Genomic DNA, 19,653 nt, shown 5'->3' with positions numbered 1-19,653 from the left:
CAAGTTTTTGACCCTAGGAGGAAGTCTCCACCGGTCTTGGTACGAGGTGGCACTACTGGTTTGGATATTCCACTTCCGTCAAACACCACGATTGCTAGACCTGTTAACTCTGAGCACGCCGAGGGCTCGTCTTCCCTTCACAACAACATGCACGAAAGACAATCCAAGAACTTTAATTTTAACGCTTGGACAGACCAACAGTTTGTTTTCAACCAAGGTACTGTGACTACCAACAATACCAATAATATTGAGTCTAACTTTAACGAATTGAAAGATAAACTGTATGCTTACAAGAGCAACCAGCTCAAAATCAATTACTTGAAAGAGTGTGTGACTGTACAACGTGTACCGAAGGGTTTACGTTGTTTCAAGTTCCCTAATAATGTACAAATGGGAACCTCATACTATAAGAAGCTATGTGACATTTTTGATAGGGCTGGTATTGAGATTTTGAATGCTATGGTTTTTGAATATGAGGCGAAAGCCGATATTCTTTTAACCAAATTGAATGCTTTAAATAATTCCTTGGTGAATGATAGTAATTTTCAGAGTGTAAAGTACAATTATGATAAGGTGTTTGATGAGGTTGACCAGTTCTGTGTCAAAATTCTGAACCGTAAAATTCGTAAATTAGAATGTGACCTCATTGAATACCATGAAGGAGTGGTATATCCACTCCCTGGTAAGTCATGGTGGAATAATAAATTGAATGTTGGTATTAACACTCACAAGAATAACCAGGGCAACACTTTTGACAATTGTAATTTAACATACAGTGAACCACTCCGTAGGAGTGAAAGGTTGGCTGAGAAGGGGAGGAAAAACTTCTTCCAGGATTTTCAGCAACCCCCCAGGAGGTCGGGGGTGAGGGGACAGAAACAGATACCACAGGGGTGGAGCAAGGGACAGAAGTAAGTCAATCTGACTTTGGGGTTCAAACTAACACTGAACAAAGTTTATCCATTGAACAAGGACGTAACTACACTAAAATTAAGAAGGACAACTTTATTATTTTCAATTACACAGATACAGACATTAAACAGGATGCTTTTGACTTACTCACACGAGGTTTTCAGTTTGTACCCTTACTACCCCTTAACATTGCCAAAACCCTGATAGATCTAAAACTTTTTGTAAGGAGTTTAAATCTTGCACTTTATTTGAAAGGACAACCTTTTGTTAACAATGGACTGACTAGAACTAATACCTTTAATCCCCCCACACACCCATCTATTAAGGTCTTTGAGGAACTTGTTGAAAGGGACCTTAGATTTTCACAGTCCCAAGTAGTTAAAACTTTTTCTACTAATTTAGACCAACAAGCATCCAGACTCATTAACCATCTTAAAAAAGAGAATGTTAGAGTCATGAAACCTGACAAAGGGGGTGGGGTAGTGTTGATGTACAATTCTGACTATGATAATTACATCTACAGTATGTTACAGGACTCTAACCAGTACGAGTTATTATCTAGAAATGAGGCCAACATTGCTTATTCCAAAATCAGCTTCATGTTAACTGATCATTTACTGCAAGGGGTTATCAATGAAAAATTGTACAACTATTTACATGTCAACAAGCCAAAAATCCCAGTTATCTTTGGAATCCCTAAAATACACAAAGGGCTTGACCCTTTGAAGTTTCGACCCATTGTCTCTGGAGCGGGTGGTATTACTGAACCTCTAGGGAAATTTATTGACCAGGTAACAAAACAGTTTGGTACATCACTAAAACATGTTTGTAAGGATTCCTGGGATTTTCTTAAAGGAATAGAACCCTCTTTTTACAAACCAGAACTTCTTTTGATCACTATTGACATAGTTGATTTATTTCCAAGCATTCCACACTCTGTTGGTTTGGAGTGGTTTAATGAGGTATTAACCACTGAAACCAACTTGGGCAATACTGTAATTAACCTGTTGGTTGAATTCATGGAAATAATTTTAGAGAACAACTTTATATTTTTCAATGGTGAAATATACAAGCAGAGAAAAAGAGTAGCTATGGGTACTCCCTGTGCATCCTTTTACGCCAATGTTGTTTTGCACAGATGGGAGCAAAGGTTCATTTTTTCCACCACCTGGGCACAGTACTTGGTACACTACAAAAGGTACCTAGATGACATCTGTATTTTTTGGGCGGGTACCCAAAACCAATTTTTGGACTTTTTCAACTATCTTAATTCAACCACTCACTTTTTGACCTTTGCCTATACGATCAGTGATCATGAACTCCATTATCTTGATGTAACTTTATATAAAGATTGACTTAACCATTCATTTCAATCTAAACTATACAGGAAACCCACGTTTTCTAATTCATATTTACATTTCCAGAGTAGGCACCCCTTTCACCAAAAAATGGGTATTGTTAAAGGGCAGTTCATTAGAGCTTCCAGAATGTCTAGTACTTTGCATGATTTTACAGAAGAGATCAGTTTTTTAAAATCTTTGTTCCACGAAAGAGGGTATCCTTTTACACTCTTAACCACTCTAGCCCGACAGGTCATGGATAGTAGGGAAACCTGCTATCCCCCTCTTTTGGGTACAGATGCAATTTTCCATCATATTACTAATAATAAGACACCTGACGACATCCATGGTAGTTTTATCTACACTTACTGCCTCAACTCTCCGGAAGTCGAAGAAGTGATATATAGGCATTGACCAGTTCTTTCACTCCACGATGAATTGAAAAACATTATACCAGCACATCCCAAGTTCATCAGAAAGAGGGACACTAATCTTAAGGAGATTTTTGAGGGGAATTACACTTGCAGAACGGGCACACAGGTCCCCAGAATAGGCACCTTTAAATGTGGTGCCTGCAAACAATGCAATGCTATTTTTAACACCCCAAGTTTATATATTCCTTCAAGGAATTTACTTTTCAACCCCAAGAATTACACAAACTGTGGGAGTAAAGGGGTGGTTTATCTAGGGTTTTGCATTACCTGCACCAGTTTCTACATAGGCAAAACTGAAAGGCCCCTTAGGAAAAGAATCTACAAGCACTTTTATGATATTTGTAAACAGAAAGAATCAAATGCTTTGTATAAGCATTCTGTCACATGTAACAATTTTGAATTTAGATTTTTAAATCTGGAACAAGTATTCCCTGATGCCAGGGGTGGAGACTGGGAAACTAGTTTAGAATACAGAGAGCTCCTTTGGCAACTTAAGTTGGATGCAAGCAGACCCCCGGGTTTGAACGAGAGTATCAATATCAGTAGTGTTCTTAAAATTAGAAGGGCACGTCTACAGGTTTTTTCATGTACATATATTGTTTAAGGTATATTAATGACTGTTTATGATTTTTGAATTGCAATATGATGCATTTTTACACCAACATATCTTAATTTATTATGAACTTTTTAAAGCTTTATTAGTTGTCACATTTATGACCTGTGGAAACGTGCTTTATATTGTTTTAAATTTATTACATTTATGTTCATTTTTAGAAAAATCTAGTTATATTTTTTTAGTCTTGTTGAAATTGTTCTTTAAACTTGTGGTATTTTAAATTTGTGGTTAATTAGCTTTAAATTTATAGCTAATTAATTAACCATGTGACTGGGAAGGGATTATTTAATGTTGCTATTAGTAGTCTTACTTCAACTTGAGAAAGCTCGGTATTTAGCCGAGCGAAAGCGCTTGTTTCTAGTGACCTCATTAAAGTATTTATTTTTATAAGTCTCATTGACATTTATTCCAGCTACTCTTTGGATTATTTTTGGATTGTTTTCCCTGCCTGAAGCTTGTTTTTCATTGTATTGTGCCTCTGTCTAGCAGGGACCCAGAAGATATCCCATGGGTAAACATGCGATCACCCATCCACTTGTCAAGATGTCACCTGTAGGTGGTCAGTGGATGGCTCTGCCTATGCAAAACTGAGACTACACTCCGGAGTGAGTCGAGGCTTTCTGATAATAATCTGTCCCCCCAGCATGTCCTTTTAACATCAGTGCTGAGGTATATGTCCCTGGAGTGTGTAGCACCAAGGGAGTTGGATATCCTGAGGTGGAGCACGTCCAGTAAGTCTAGGTCAGATATTGCCTTCAACTACAGGCACACAACACATCCGTGTAGGTGGTAAGTGACTGAGCAGAGCTGGAGTTACTGTATCAGAACTGCGCAGGGCATCTGTGTGAGTCCCTACATCTGCTCGAAGAGTAACATTTGTGGCCATTACAGTTGCTGCAGGTGTCAGGTAAGGTACATCCCAAAGGTGGCATAGTAACCAAGCATGGTCGTGAAGAGTATAGGGGCACAATGATCACACGTGATAAACATGTGAAACCATGTGGGATATGGTGGGCTAGGTAGATGTACTGTCTAACCACTATGGCAATAGGATTGTCAAAGGCAAGAGTACGAACAGGTTGTGTCCCCAAACCCGTAACAACTACTACTGTATGTAATGGATTACAACCTATGTGGTAATGTGTGGGCATCTTGTCATCCTCAAAGGGGATGACTATGCAACTAATGGCATGTAGCCATGGGCCATGGCTCAGGCACCAGTCAACCTATCTCTGTGAGACCCTGTATGAGTATGCATGTGCCAGCAGGAGAGCTGATTATGGCACCCAGTTTGCAGTCATCTGTGAACATGGGCAGCCATATCCCTCCTGTGATAGCCTGTACATCACACAAATATATACTGAACAAGAGAGGTCCCAGGACTGAGCCTTGTGGGATGCCATGTGTAACTGGTGTATAGTCAGACATGGCTCCTGCAACACTGAGCATGTGGGTGCTATCCCTGCTCCAGGTAACAATTCATCGTGTCAGATATTTGTCGATATTGATGCTGGTGAGCCTATGCATAATGGCCGAGTGGGGTATTGTGTTGAAGGGTTGTGCAAGGTCCTGGCAGGCTGTGTGGACAACCGTCCCAACACTGATGGACCTGGTAACTGTTGAAAGAATATGAACAGGTCCAACAGGCAAGATCTGCCCACAACAATGCTGTAATGTGTAGGACCCAGTGTCTGTAGGTTTCCCATGTCTATGTGCATGAGTCCCATTACAATACACTCTATAGCTTTGCATAACAGGCTAGTTAGGCTTTTAGGCCGATATTGTCTGTGGTCTGTTGTGGTAGTATTCGGTGGAGTGGGACCACTATCGCTGTACGCCATTCCGTGGGTACATATCCTGCAGTAACTCTTATATCGAACAGTGATATAATGTGAGTGTTATGTCTGTCATGAAGGCTGTGTACGACACAGGCCAGTTCACCGTCTGGTCCCATTGATGCTGTGTTGTCTGCTGTGGGAAGGGCAGCATTCACCTGTTTACTTGTGATGTCTGTGAGGTTACACTCTGTTGGTATGGACAGTACCACCTTAGGGGGGATGGGGGGACACATCTGCACTGAACCTGTTTGCCAGGATGATGGCCATGTCAGTGGGTTCAGGGTATGTTTAGTCAGTATGCAGTAACACACAGCATATCAGTGAGTGTCCAGCCAGGTACCTGAATCAACTGAAGAAGGCCTTGTGAGTGTCCGACGTGTCTGGTGCAATTGTCCGTTAGAAGCGTGCCTGACATAAATACCCAAGTGATTGTAGCAGTCTGCTAGTACAGATCACAGATGCCTTCCCTGTCTGGGATTGTGCTCTATCATGTAGTAGCTTCCTCCATTTGTTGTAAAGCATATTAATGGCTGGGATCTACCAGACAGGCCCACTGCCATTGGAGAAGTGAGTCTAGTTGTTATTTTGGATGTAACGATCCATGCGATCCACTAGGTGTCCATAGAATGTGTATGTAAAGGATTCAGCAGTCTGAGCCATACTTACCACTGACCCAGGGTCTCTGAAGGATACCACCGTGGTTTGGAGGAGTGTGACGTTTGGTTTTGAGAAGTTCACCAAGATTACCCAGGATGGGTGTGGGGAAGGGATATGGATGTCCAGTGAGATAAAGTATGTTCTGCCCTTACCAATGAGGGGTATATCGCAGGTGTGGAACAAAGAGTCCCCATGTCGGTGATGATCATGTCCAATATGTTGTCTCCTCTTGTGGGTGTGGTGACCGGTTGTGTCATAGCATATGAGTTTTGAAATAGTTGCAACTGTTGGGCGAGGGTGTTGGGGTCTGAGTACTATCCACAGTCAATGTGTGGATATTTGACGTCACCCAATATAATGGTGTTTGGGGAGACCTTCATATGGTCCAATGTTCCCAGGAAAGCTGAGTGAGGTTGATGTGTTGGGGAGTGTGGTCTGTAGCAGGCAACAAACCAAAAGGCAGATTTGCACAATGTTAGGTGCATATGTTAGGTCCGTGATGCATTGTGCAGTGCTACCAACCCAGAGGTATGTGTATCTGTGATGTATATGAATACTCCCCCTATTTGTGTTGGCCATTCCGAGTTATGTGGTCAGAAAGCATGGTATGAAATACATCCTGGTAGTGCTGGTGTGCATGTGGGAGCCTGAACCATGTGTCTGTTAGTGCACAGATAATGCTATCCTCCATACTGAGGAGATTCCTGAGTGGGTGCAATTTGAGGGTAATACATCTGGTGTTGAGCAGCATTACCCTCAGTGTCGTGTACTCTGTAATGTCTATGGAGGTGGTTCTGTCCTTTGAGCCCTGCTTAAATAGGGCAGTATGGTGGCAGCAAGTGCCCTAGCCAGTATTCAAAAGTCTAAGGATGACAGGTGCAAGCTGTCCATAGGGAAGCTACGTGGCAAGTCGAGCATGTCACCCCAGGGTGACAAGGCACTGTATCTCCTTTGAATAACACCAATATGTTAGCCAACTGTTAAACGTGATCAGTGTGTTGGTATACTGTGACATCATACTTGGTGAGTGTAAGATGCTAGACAAGGTCAGGATAATACTGGGCTGGGCTACATGATCACAGAGTTCCTCTATGTTTCATGTGATGTGGTCCAGGGAGGAACATCTGAGGTTGTACGCACCAGCATGGACAATGATAGAGCCAGTCCTGGACTTCCTTTGGAGTGACCTGAGTGCATGTGTTATGTGGCGGTTCCTGGCAACTGAGAGACAGCTCAAAGTGACTATTCCCTTGTTTGGCCTGGTGTGTGGGACGATAGTGTGTTTGACATTAAGTGTTACCTATAACAAGTGTATCACATGTGTTGTTTAGCCCAAAGGGCAGTGACTGTGTGGCACACTGACACTGTGAACTGTGTGACATGTGGGCATTGTAGTGGGGTAGCAGTTGTATGTGTGTCTGCTTTGGAGGTCTCTGCTGCTTAGGCAGAGTGTATGTAGAGCCTCCAAATATGTGTATGTGTGATAATGTGTTTTTTTGCTGTCAATAGCAGTGTATTTGAGACTGATATGTGGTGTGTGTGGTCACCCTCACCACCTGATAGACTATGCCAGTCATGGGTCGAGAGAGCTCAGCGTCCTGTATGTCAATGTTGTTACATCTCCCACATATATGTGAGTGTGATGTGAGGAGGAGAGGGTTGTCTGTGTACATGAGGCAGATGTGACATTGTGTCATAACCACAATATTCACTAGCTGGACTGGAGAGTACACATGAAACCGACCCCTGGACATGCCAGTGTATTATGATGACATACTCTGTAGCCTGATCACAAATTATCAGTAGGGTGTTAAGTTTGTAAAAGAGTACAACCGGGATTAGTGCTCAGGTTTGTCGGTGTTTTGTAAAGAGTAGCTGAGAAGGAGTCCATACTGAGAATCATGGCATGTCCTTCAGCTATGTAATAAATAGTAATATACACGCATATATGTGCTGAGTCAGGGACAACTGTACCTTACTGACATTGCCGACATCCTGTCAGACAGGCCCATGTATACATACCCACCCCCCACTGACGATAGTCCCTGACATCATTCCAGGAGATATTATGTGTAGAATGGCTGAACAGCTCCCCCCAAAGCCAAAGGCATGGCAGCAATTGGATTACATTGTTTCCTAATATGTGTCATGCATGCACTACAGAACAAACAGACCCTGCACCTGAACAGTCTGTTGAGCCTCACCCACTCCACAGGACCTGGAACTGTCGAATGTGTTACAGCAACATATGGCACTCCCCACATGTGTGGGTGCACAACACACCATGGGAAGTATAGTCCAGTAAGCCTATAAAGTCTGATCTGCAAGGCCATGGAGTGCATCATGGCAGAAGTTATAAACAGAGCTATTGGAAACCAACAAACACACAACCCTACCAACTGTGGTATGTTCATGTGCAGATCATGGTTCCCAAGCATGCTACACTGTCTGCAAGGCAGCCACCCAGGACATACTTCACGGAACAGAGCTACACATGTCCCACATAGACTTTGAACAGCTCTTCATCAACATCACAGACACATGTCGTATCCACAAAACCAACAATCTGTGCATAGATATGTGTTGACATATGAAGGGATGTCAATCTGTCCACAGATAGATCACACAAGGTGAGACTCACGGGGTCCTGTACAAGCTGTTGCTACCTGCTGACCTACATGGATCATTCCTGGGATTGCATAAAAATGTGTACACACATTACCATGTCCAGTCTGATAATATCATCATCCTACAAATATACCAGGAGAACAAAACCCACCCAATAAAGCATATAGTGCATTGTGTTAATGCGTATCTCTCTAGTATCATAACATAGTTAGGTAGGGGTTTGAGTCCTGCAAATGCCAAGTGTGTGTGGGGGTGTGTGTGTATGTGTGTGATTGCCTTTGAGAAGAGTAGCCTTTTTGGAGACTGGGAAAACACATCAAAAGAGGTACATCCCTCTTTGTAAAGTCTGATGATGTCAGCATCCTACAAATATTCAAGGAGAACAGCAACCACCCAGTAATGCATATAGCGTGCTGTGTTAAGGTGTATTTCTCTAGCATCATAACATAGTTAGGTAGGGGTTTGAGTCCTGCAAATGCCAAGTGTGTGTGGGTGTGTGTATGTGGCTAAGGACATCTCTGCCACACACACCCATGACACGTACTATAGAGTACTGTGAGTGAGGGTAATCGCCGGGGTATATGTCAGACATGTTCATACACAACAACAATTGGCAATAATGGACAGTCATTATAGGTGTACACCAGCCCTGGGGGTATGCATGCAGGCCCCTAATGTGTTATGTGAAACACAGAGGGGACCCCACAATACCTATGGATATGTGGATACCAAGGGACAGATGACATAACATGTGTCTGTCTGTACACATTGGTACCCAACATACATGTTCAGGGCTACCACCTATGTGGTACTGTCGGAATAGTATGTATAGTAAATGTGGATGACTATGCCATAGATGGCTTACTGCTATACAGCATGTATTGGACAACAGGTTCCTGTCTGGATGATACCCTTGTGTAGGATATGCGTCCCATCCAGGGAATGCAGTGTAGGCCAATGCATGCATTTCCAGATGTGGATGGACATATCCCTAGTGTGTTTGCATGTACCTAAGAGGGCTATATGCCACACAGGTGTGGTCCCAGGAATGTGTGGCGGTCAATACCACTGTTATAGTATAGTACTGGAAGGATCCAACTGTTACTGAGTTCCCTACAACTGTGAGTCATTTGTCAGGACATCATCTAATGATTGGATATAGTCATGCTGTTGAGGTGGTGTATACTACCAGACTGCAGATCATTGACAGATATCAACAGTATCACACACAGCATAGTACCAACCCATGTCATACACACATGTGTACCCATGTTAGTACATATCGGTAGTAGAATGCATACTGGCCATCGAAAGATACCATGAGATGTTAAAAATGTGTAGAACAGGGTATGTCGCACATCCCATGTGTCCACTATGCATGTACATGCAGGCAATGTGCACACACCATGTTCACAGATGTACACCCGCTAATTTGTAATGCACACATCACACACGTACTGTCCACTCGCTAACACATGCTGGCAACACCGTACACTTCAGCCAAGTGGCACATGGGTGGACAATACATACTCAGACCTAACACTGGTGTAAACAATGCTACAATGACTATCACAGCTGTGATGCATAATGCCTGCTCAGATATACCTACAAGGATATCATTACACTTTCCTGTTGGCAACTTGCTACTATTGCTACACTGCTATAATGTCACCCTGTGCATCAGAACCATGTTAGCCTGTTCCTGCATCAATGTTAAAGATGACAGGAGGTGGCACAGGTCTCATCATATGCACAGGGTGTGTTGTAGGTTTGCCAGAGCCCGACATTGACCCATCCAATCGGCATGTCTGTGTGTGTGTGTGTGTGTGTGTGTTTGTGTGTGTGTGTGTGTGTGTGTGTGTGTGTGTGTGGTACAACAGTACTGCATGGGCCAATACTGATGTAATGTGTGTGTGTGTGTGTGTGTGTGTGTGTGTGTATGTGTGAGCCCTAGTTGTATGGTAAATGTGTGTGTATCTGCATGCACACAACTCCACCATGTGGCTGCCATATACAGGCGGTTGTGGGACAGCCACAGACTGTACCTGCTAGGTCATACAGATCACTGTCTCCGGCCACGGACTTAGTACCTGTGCCTAGCAGGGGTGCTACGGGCAGTATTGGGTACCAACCCTGACTGGGTGCTATCATCAGAGGCAGAGGTATGATGACTGGACCCATGTCCCTGCTGGGACTGGCCAGTGCCACGTGCACGTGGTCTAGTAGGATGGTCAATGGACAGGCTGCCCCGGCATTGCTGGGGCTGGTACTGCCATTACGGGAAGGGCTGTGATCCATGGTCCATCCACAACGACTGTCAGCTGATGGTGTTGCTGGCATGCATCCACGTCAGCTTCTCATCTGTCCCGCACAGTCCTGGCTCATGGCTAACACATTGTGGTGGACATCTAATGTCTCCCTCCAACGACTATCAATGACCTCGGTGTAATTCCAGATGGCACCAGCAAGGTCACGGATGCTGTCATTGATAGCAGTGTAATGGGCCCTCTGTGCCCTTAGTCCCTGTCAGGTGTACTGTTCCATACGTGCCTGTGCCTGCATTACAGCCCGGAACATACTGGAGGTTGTAATACCTCTGGGGGCACGTATGCCAGGGGCAATATTACCAGTGGTGCCCCGCCGAGAACCCCTGGACATCTGCCTATGTGGTACCATTCCAGTAATCTGGCTATGGCTGCTGTGAGGGGATGCACGTGCCATAGGTACCACACTCTTCTGGTCAATTCCAACTGTATGCTGTCCCTCAGCTAAGGCCATTGATGACGAGGGATGTATTGGCAGTATGAGTGTGCACATAGATGGGGTTGACCGCTGTGTACTGTCGATTGGTGGACCAGTGACAGACCCTGTCAGACCTTCCTGTGCCACAATACATGTCTCATCATCTCCACTATTAGTGGCGGTGACATCAGGTTCCCTGCTGCATTCAGCCACCCCTAACTCAGCACCTGTGGAAGGAAGACAGGAAACACACTTTACAATCTGTACGTCTGTACATGATGTTAGCACACATGCACACATGCACACATGTACACATGCACACATGCACACATGCACACATGTACACATGCACACATGCACACATGCACAGAAATACACTGCTCACCACAGCACATACACACACACACACACACACACACACACACACACACACACACACACACACACACACACACACACACACACACACACACCAGCAATCCAACACATACACAATAGTGGGTGATGGTGGGTGACAGTATCACAAGGCAAACAGTCACCACACACGTGTCAGCATGCCGACCATGTGTTGCTCAACATCATGCAGTGCAAGTGTAGACATCCTTATCTAATGACATTATACATGGCTTTGATGCATGTGTGTAGTTGTTCAGTGATTGGCTACACCCTGAAACACAATGTGTACATGGACACAACATTGCTGTGCAAGTATTATCTGATTTGCAATGTCATGTGCACCATCACTCAATGGTATACATACCATGGCTGCATGTGTTATCTGTGTGGCACATAGATTGCCATGTCTGATGACAGTGTCTGTGTCCATAGCACATAACAGTGGGCACAGTTGTAGCAAATGCATGCAATGTACAGACATGGGATGAGTGGTGAATGTAGACGTGAAGGAATCCCAATGCTCGACATGGACATTGTACAGTGGTTATGGTGAGTGTGGGACATATTGCAGATATGTCAGTGCCAGCCATGACATGGCATGTTACATGACTGCAACATTAAACACCACACATACCCAATGTGTGTCATGTGACCTATACACCCAATAGCATTTCAGGACATATATGTGACTCTTTGTACAGATGGCGACTGCTGTGCAAAATGTGTATACTAGCATATGTAAGCACACACACACAACATGCTATGCATAGTGTGTATAGGTGATATGTTTGCACACACAGAACAATGAGGTGCACAGCAAAGACTGCTATGTGTAGTACTGTGGTCACTGTAACCGGATGGGGTGTAGTACCGTGTGCCATCATCATCATCATGCATCTTGTGGTCACTCACGGCTACTACTGTGTGACAGACCACCACCTAGCATGCTGTACCTGAACTGCAGTGCCGTGGCTACATTCACTATTACACAGCCACTTTGTACATGGGTGTATGAGGTGCCCAATAGGGAGCATTGCCTAACATGACTATGTTATGTGTTGAAGAGTGTTGCACAGGCCCATGATAGGCGTCTACCCCTGAGGTATATCATGTGTGTGTGGATGACATGTGGGATACTGAAGTGTGACCTTACAGCAGGTGTGTGGTTATGCCATATGTAGCATGACTTTGTGTACTACTTGTAATAAATGTGTTATGTTGTGTACAGGTGTTGCAACTATGCTTATCCAATGTGCAGTACGGGGTTGCCACAACTGTGTGTCATGCTCTGTGTATTGCATGTCATTGAGGCAGCTACTGACATTACTGAGCTGTGCAACGTCTCACAGCAAACATGCATGGCATGCATTATGCGTAGGTGTGTTATGTGTACATGGCCTACACCTCACCTATGACATGCATATTTCATTACCAACATTGCAGGTATAACACACTCACCAGCATGGATCGGCTGCCCTGCCATCACACCAGAGGGACCTACGAGAATATGAGAGAGTTCATCAGTGGCCACAACTGTGGCATTGCTGCAGTGGGTATGCTAAACTGCAGTACAACAACAGTCAACAGTCACAGGTGTAGAGATATTATTCAAACTATCTGTATTGCACAACACTAGGCAGTGGAACTGCTAAATACACAGTACACATCTCACATAGACATAATCTAACAATACAGTTAACTGTAGTCTACAGATAGGGCATATTACCTGCTTGCTCCAGGTGGATGTGCTGGGTGGCTCCGGCCTCCATTACAACACATGTCAGAGGTTGATGTAGCTGTTGTCCAGGAGCCACCACGCTTAGGAGCAGCTACTCCACTCTGGTGAGGGGGGGATGAATGGCCACCCCACCACCTGTGGCAAGCTGCTGTCTTTGGATATCAGACGCACGCCGCCAGACTTGTCTAATTAAATTACTGCAGTGATGGCGTACCTGCTCATATGTCCGGTTTTGCATGCCTATGTCATTTACCCGACAAACAAGTTCCTGGCACAGTGCAGTCTGCTCCTGCTGGTGCTGGCTGCTTCTGGAGAACAGCATTGTGTACCGCTGCAATAGGCTTTGCAGTATCACCTCTTCCTCATCCGCTGTGTACGCTGGGTTGCATTGGTGGGCCATCTGGCTGAAAAAGATATGAACAATATGTGTGAGAGTATCCTGTGGCACACTTTACACCTTTACCCACAGATATCACTTTACTGACATATATACCATCCTATTGTCTGTCAGAGGTTACGCACGTTCAATACCACTTATTGGTTCTCAGGCCACAACTAACTAACACTGCCTGGCAGACTCTATATATCACACCACTATACAACAGTACCCGACACACTGTTTGTGACACATTGCACAACCTCAAGACAGGGGTGTATATCACACCAAAGCACGATCAGAGATGTCATCCATTGCAATGGATGTAAAGTACAGGCACAGTAGTACCAATCAACCACCCTAGTCATTGATGCCATAGCCTTGCCTAACAGATGTGTACAGTTGTTACTATAGGTGGCATACTGCTGTAACAGACTATGTATGTTGCTGGATACACACGTTTACCCTGTAACACACATATGATTGCAGCCATTGTACAGGCATAATCACACACACATCAGGCAAACATACAATGCACCACTGTATGCCAACACAGATGAACATTACCTGTGTACCATACGGTACTGTGTGCCACTACTTACACACCCTTATGCCTGCATTCTGTCCTCTGTGCAGACTACAGGAAACACACATGACAGTGTTTCCAAGCAATGTGAACACACACCATACTATGCTGTTTAGGCCTACAGCGTCAGGTAGTACTACAGTTCATATTGGTGATGGATTCACCAGCAGTACCACTCACTAAGCATACATGTATTGCTTTAGGCTACAATGAGACACCACATTCGTCAACAGAGAACTACGTCACATCATATGCCGTACTACTATGTCTGCCTAACAGTACATTACATATCAGTTGCTGTCCTCACAGCTAGGATAGGCACTACCATGTCAGATACAACATGACACTAAGCTATCACACCTTTACAGACCTTGCACACATTCAGCGTTACACTTATTCAACCTCACATAGCAGCTATTGCATTAAGTACATGTGTGAGTGCATAGTGTCATAGGTAGGTAATATGCTATTGGGCCTAGGGCCTACAGCAGCCTAGCCATATGCTACCCTGGCCTTTGACACACATGAACTTTGATTTCACTTACCTCTGCCAACCTGAACCACAGAGGTGTTTCCTGGGGTGTATTACCAATCTCCCACACAATCATCAGGGGTATTTATAACAACTGCTAAGGAGGAGCCTTGTTTGCTATTGCTATGTGGTCTATTCCAGTGTATGGCATATCTCTGAGATGGGAACCTATCCCTCCAGCATGTGCTGTTTAGTGAGCTGACAAGGTTTAGGGCCCTAGAGCGTGTATCCCGGAGGGATTGTGATATGTTGCCATGGTGGTTGTCACCCAGCTATGGGTGTGACATACCTCTGTATGCCCGGCAGAGGTCACCTCTGTGTGGTCAGTATGCAATACAGTGTAGTTGTGGTTTTGTGAGTCAGTCTGCATAGGGCATCTGTTTGCGGCCAGTATTACCCTTTGGGAGTTCTGTCTGTGGCCTGTTCACCTGGTGTAGTTGTCATGTGAAGTACATACCACACAGGGCATTGTGATGAGTAGAATGGAACTCTACCCTATACTTCCATAGATGACACACCTGTTGACATGACACACACTACACAGACAGATTACAGGTGCAGTGTGGCACTGTCTTCATCAAAGCGGAGACTACTGTCCACCTATATCCCATGTTCCCTTATCACACCTTCACTGTTATGTAGATCTCTACCTATGGGGTAGTTAATGGGTACACTGTTTTGGGAAGGTGGAATGGCACTGCAGTATCAACACTTGTCTACAGTCTATGCCTTGGTCACCACACACCTGTTGTGGTACATATAACCCTGTGTCTCTCTCTCTCACTCTATATGTATATATATATATATATATATATATATATATATATATATATATATATATATATATATATATATATATACATATGCATATCTATACACATATATGTACACATCCATTGCTGTACACATGGATGTACATATAGGCACATGTACAGTCCACCTTTCATGGTGGGGATATCACTTATGCAACAGTTGTGGGATGTACAGGTATGTGATTAAATTGCACAGTGTTGTGCAGAATGCATGTGGGTGTCCTCAGCCCTTGTAGCATTAGCAGGCCTCACTGGCTGTAACACAGCACATCTGACAAATCTGTCCCACAGCATTTAACCACCACATGACATATATCAACGCTACCATAGCTGGCCTTAGGCATAGGCCAACTGGGCGGCTGCCTAGCCCGCCGTTCTAGCAGGGGTGCTTTTCCACTATTTATGTGGTGTAGTAAGATATGGATGGGGGCACCAGGAAGTGTGGTAGGGGCGCCGTGGAGCCCTATTGCCTAGGGTACCAGTTGACCTAAGACCGCTCCTGAGCACTGCATGCTGTTTTCTAGGCCACACACTATGACCTACATGGATATATGCACATATCAACCTTCACTGACAAATATCTGTCCACCCTTCACTAACAGTTGCAGTATGTCCCTTGCCCTATGCACATGTGCAGATACAGATAGATACATACTGCTGCCACACATGGATGATTTGCAGTGTGTAGAGTACTCTTCAGGAACATCTACAACATGCCAACACATACATGTGAGTTACATATCTTACCTTTGTATTTCCCTGCTCCATGTGTTACAGTTTTGTAGTTTTTTTTATTGGTGGTTTGTTTTGGGTTTTCACCATCTATTTAACTTTCTGTCTCAGTTTCTCACTCTGTTCTGTCTCTGTCTCAGTCTGTGTCTGTGTGTGTGTCTCTCTCTCTCACTCTCTATCTCACAGCACCTGCAATGATATAATTGCATGTGTGGACTGCAGGTATAGCCTGCTTTTCTAGGTATCTGCATTGTGCATGTGACAGCCTCTGCACCAATTGCTGCCCAGCATTCAGTAACTGCATGCAGCCTGCTGTTTGGTGATTGCATTACTCACTGTGATTGCAGCCCACTGCTATAAAATGCTAGGTTAGGTAGGTGTAGCCCTTTCAGATTTCCAAGGTGGGGCCCATGCTTGTTTGCTCTGGACACCGTTGTGTCAGTCTGAAGGTTGGTATATGTCTCTTACCTGATTCTGGGGATGTAGCCTGTTATATGCATGTTGTACTCAAACCTGAATGTTGCTGCTTCCAGTACACACATCTCAGTGTAGACATGTACGCACCCCTCCAAATGCTAACACAGGATACATGGGAGTATGTACTTTTTTCTCACTTACACAATTAACTGCCATACAAATGTGGTTATTGCACTGTATTCCTGTGGCCAGTATTTATCCTGGTCTGATACTGTGTGGTGTTTGTAAAGTGCTACTGTAACATTATTCCTTGCTAGGATGGCTGGTTCTCCTTTCACAGTCATGTCATGCAATTCCACAACCACTGCTGGTAAAGATCCACAGAAAAGGATTTGTGTTATACCATTCCTAATTTCCATTTCCATTCCCTCATTGCAATGCATGATAATATTTATTTCAGAACCAAGTTATTTGTATAAGTACTGTGGCTTAGTGGTAATTCATGCAGTCTATTGTGTCAATAGTCTGGGGTTTGAGACTGGCAGAGGTTTTTTCTTTTGCTGCTAGCAGAACAAGGGTCCTGCCATAGAGTGACTAAGGCACTTTTAAGCAGTTGTAAGCAGGTTTGCGTGGGTTTGCACGATGCTTAGCAATGCTTAGCTAAGTGTACACATGCGCACACTCGCTTAAACCCACTTACTACCGCTTAAAAGTGCTTACTCCCACTAACCCCCACGCTAATTTCTTTTAAAGAAAAGAAAATGGGGAGATAGGAAAGTGGTGAAAAAGGGGGCACAAAGAGAGACAGACAGTAGGTAAACAAGCTCGGGATGTGCAGGACGGGTGTAGGGAAGGTCCATAGCTGCCCATTTCTTTAACAGCAACAGATGTGCATATGCAATGAATTTGGAGTGAAATTTGAAACCTTCCACCCCTGGGAGAGGGGTGAGGACAACAAAGTATGTTGTACTGCCAATTCTAATTATCAGCTTACATATCCAATGGACATGTGTGCGAAATGGACAGCTATATATGGAGTGTAATTCTTTTGTGGGTACAGATTGGCCTTTTTTTTTTTTCTTCAGCTGAGAGTGGGAAGTGAGGCAGAGGAAGTAGGTATGTCCGGAGAGGTAGGTTGGGAAGGTAAACAGACAAGACAGACAAGACACATACAGGGGCGGTGTATGACACATGGGGTGGGTGAACACAATTGACGGGGTCGGATGTTTGGAAATTGCAAGCCCATGAGCCCACAGATGGTAAGAGTGGAACTGAGATCTCCACCCATGGGCAGTCACCACTGAACCTTCACAGCCCCGAGGGTGGCTGTGCTGGGGGCTGCGTAGGATGCACAGGCTCACCCATGAGATGTGCCACTCTTGCTTCGAGCTGGCGTAGGGGATCAGCGACTGAACACTGGATCTCCCTATGCACCACAACCAGGACCCTTCGAAGGGTGACAGGTGGCCCTTCTCTGCCCACGCTTGCACGGGGGGATGAGCCCCATCCCCTGCAGTGCTTCCACCCGAAGGTGGCACAGGACCAACAGAGGAGGGGAGACCGGGCTGGGCACCGGACCTGCTGGTGCCAGGTGCACTCACCAGCTGAGGAGGGACAGGTGGGTCCGCTGGGACCGGCCTTCACATACGTTCTGTGATTAGGTGTGTTTAATTACAACATAAGCAAACCAGCATTCCAGATTAGTTGTAACAGCATGCAGTAATATTCCCATTAACCCAACACACCAAGGTTACAACATTTGAACAGCAAGCATAACACATGCATATATTGAACCACAGTGGACATTCCAACAGCATGCAGGGATATTTGGTAGCAACAGGCCACCATGATTGTGGTGTTTAAACAGGGCACATGCATCAATGTGAATGCAAATATTTATAGAACAATAGGACATATGTCCCAACAAATATTTAAGATTACACATACCCATTGAGGTGTGGAATTGCATGGTTTATGCACATATAGTAGGGTGTAGAAAAAAACCTTGGTTAACATCTTATAATTACCCTTTCATCTACACTACATTCCTAGTGACTGCAAGTGTATATCCCCTACATGTATTATTACACTTGCCACCATATATTAGGTTGTGTAATGGGTTTGGCTAGTTCAATATATGCCTGACCTATATCTGACATACTAACTGTCCAGGATGCAGATGTTACTGCTACATATTTCTTGATTGCATTTATATTTCTTTATCTACATATCTGGGATGTTTTCACATGACATTTTCACTTCAGTTTGTACAGAACCCTGCATTTCTTGACACACACTCACATTTCTGGGGAAAAATAACATGCTACATGTGTGCCAGATTTACTTATTCATGCCAGCCAGTAACTGACTGTTGTGGACTGTCTATATGTTTCACAGCTACTAGCACTTCCATCACCCACTTTATATGGGACTGCACAACTCTGGGTTGCCAGCACCTTTTCAAACAATATTGTTTGTATAATGCAAGGGTACAACAACATTTCAAACTCTGTGACACAGACACCCTCCGGGTTTCAGACCTTTATTAATGACATTACACATTTTACCACAGGCTCACTCCTTTATTTGTTTTAACAGTGTATATGGCAGACATGTTCAAGACATATTATACCTTTATTAATAAGTTAGAACACTCTTTTTTCAGGCTCACTCACTTATTTTATATGACAGTGCCTGCAGAGATATTATTCCAGACATATGTTACCTTTCTTAATGGGTTACTACACTCTTTTTCTGCCTCTCTGACATTTTTATCTGACAGTAAATGCAGAGGACTTATTCAGGCAAGTTTATGGCTGTATTATTGGACTACAGCACTTTCTTTCATGCTCTCTCCCATATTTTATATAACACATAATACATGCAGAATAATCACT

This window comes from Protopterus annectens, chromosome 12.part0 (assembly GCF_019279795.1).
Source record: "Protopterus annectens isolate FY-2018-M chromosome 12.part0, PAN1.0, whole genome shotgun sequence".
NCBI classification, from domain to species: domain Eukaryota; kingdom Metazoa; phylum Chordata; order Ceratodontiformes; family Protopteridae; genus Protopterus; species Protopterus annectens.
This window is presented reverse-complemented; position numbering follows the sequence as displayed.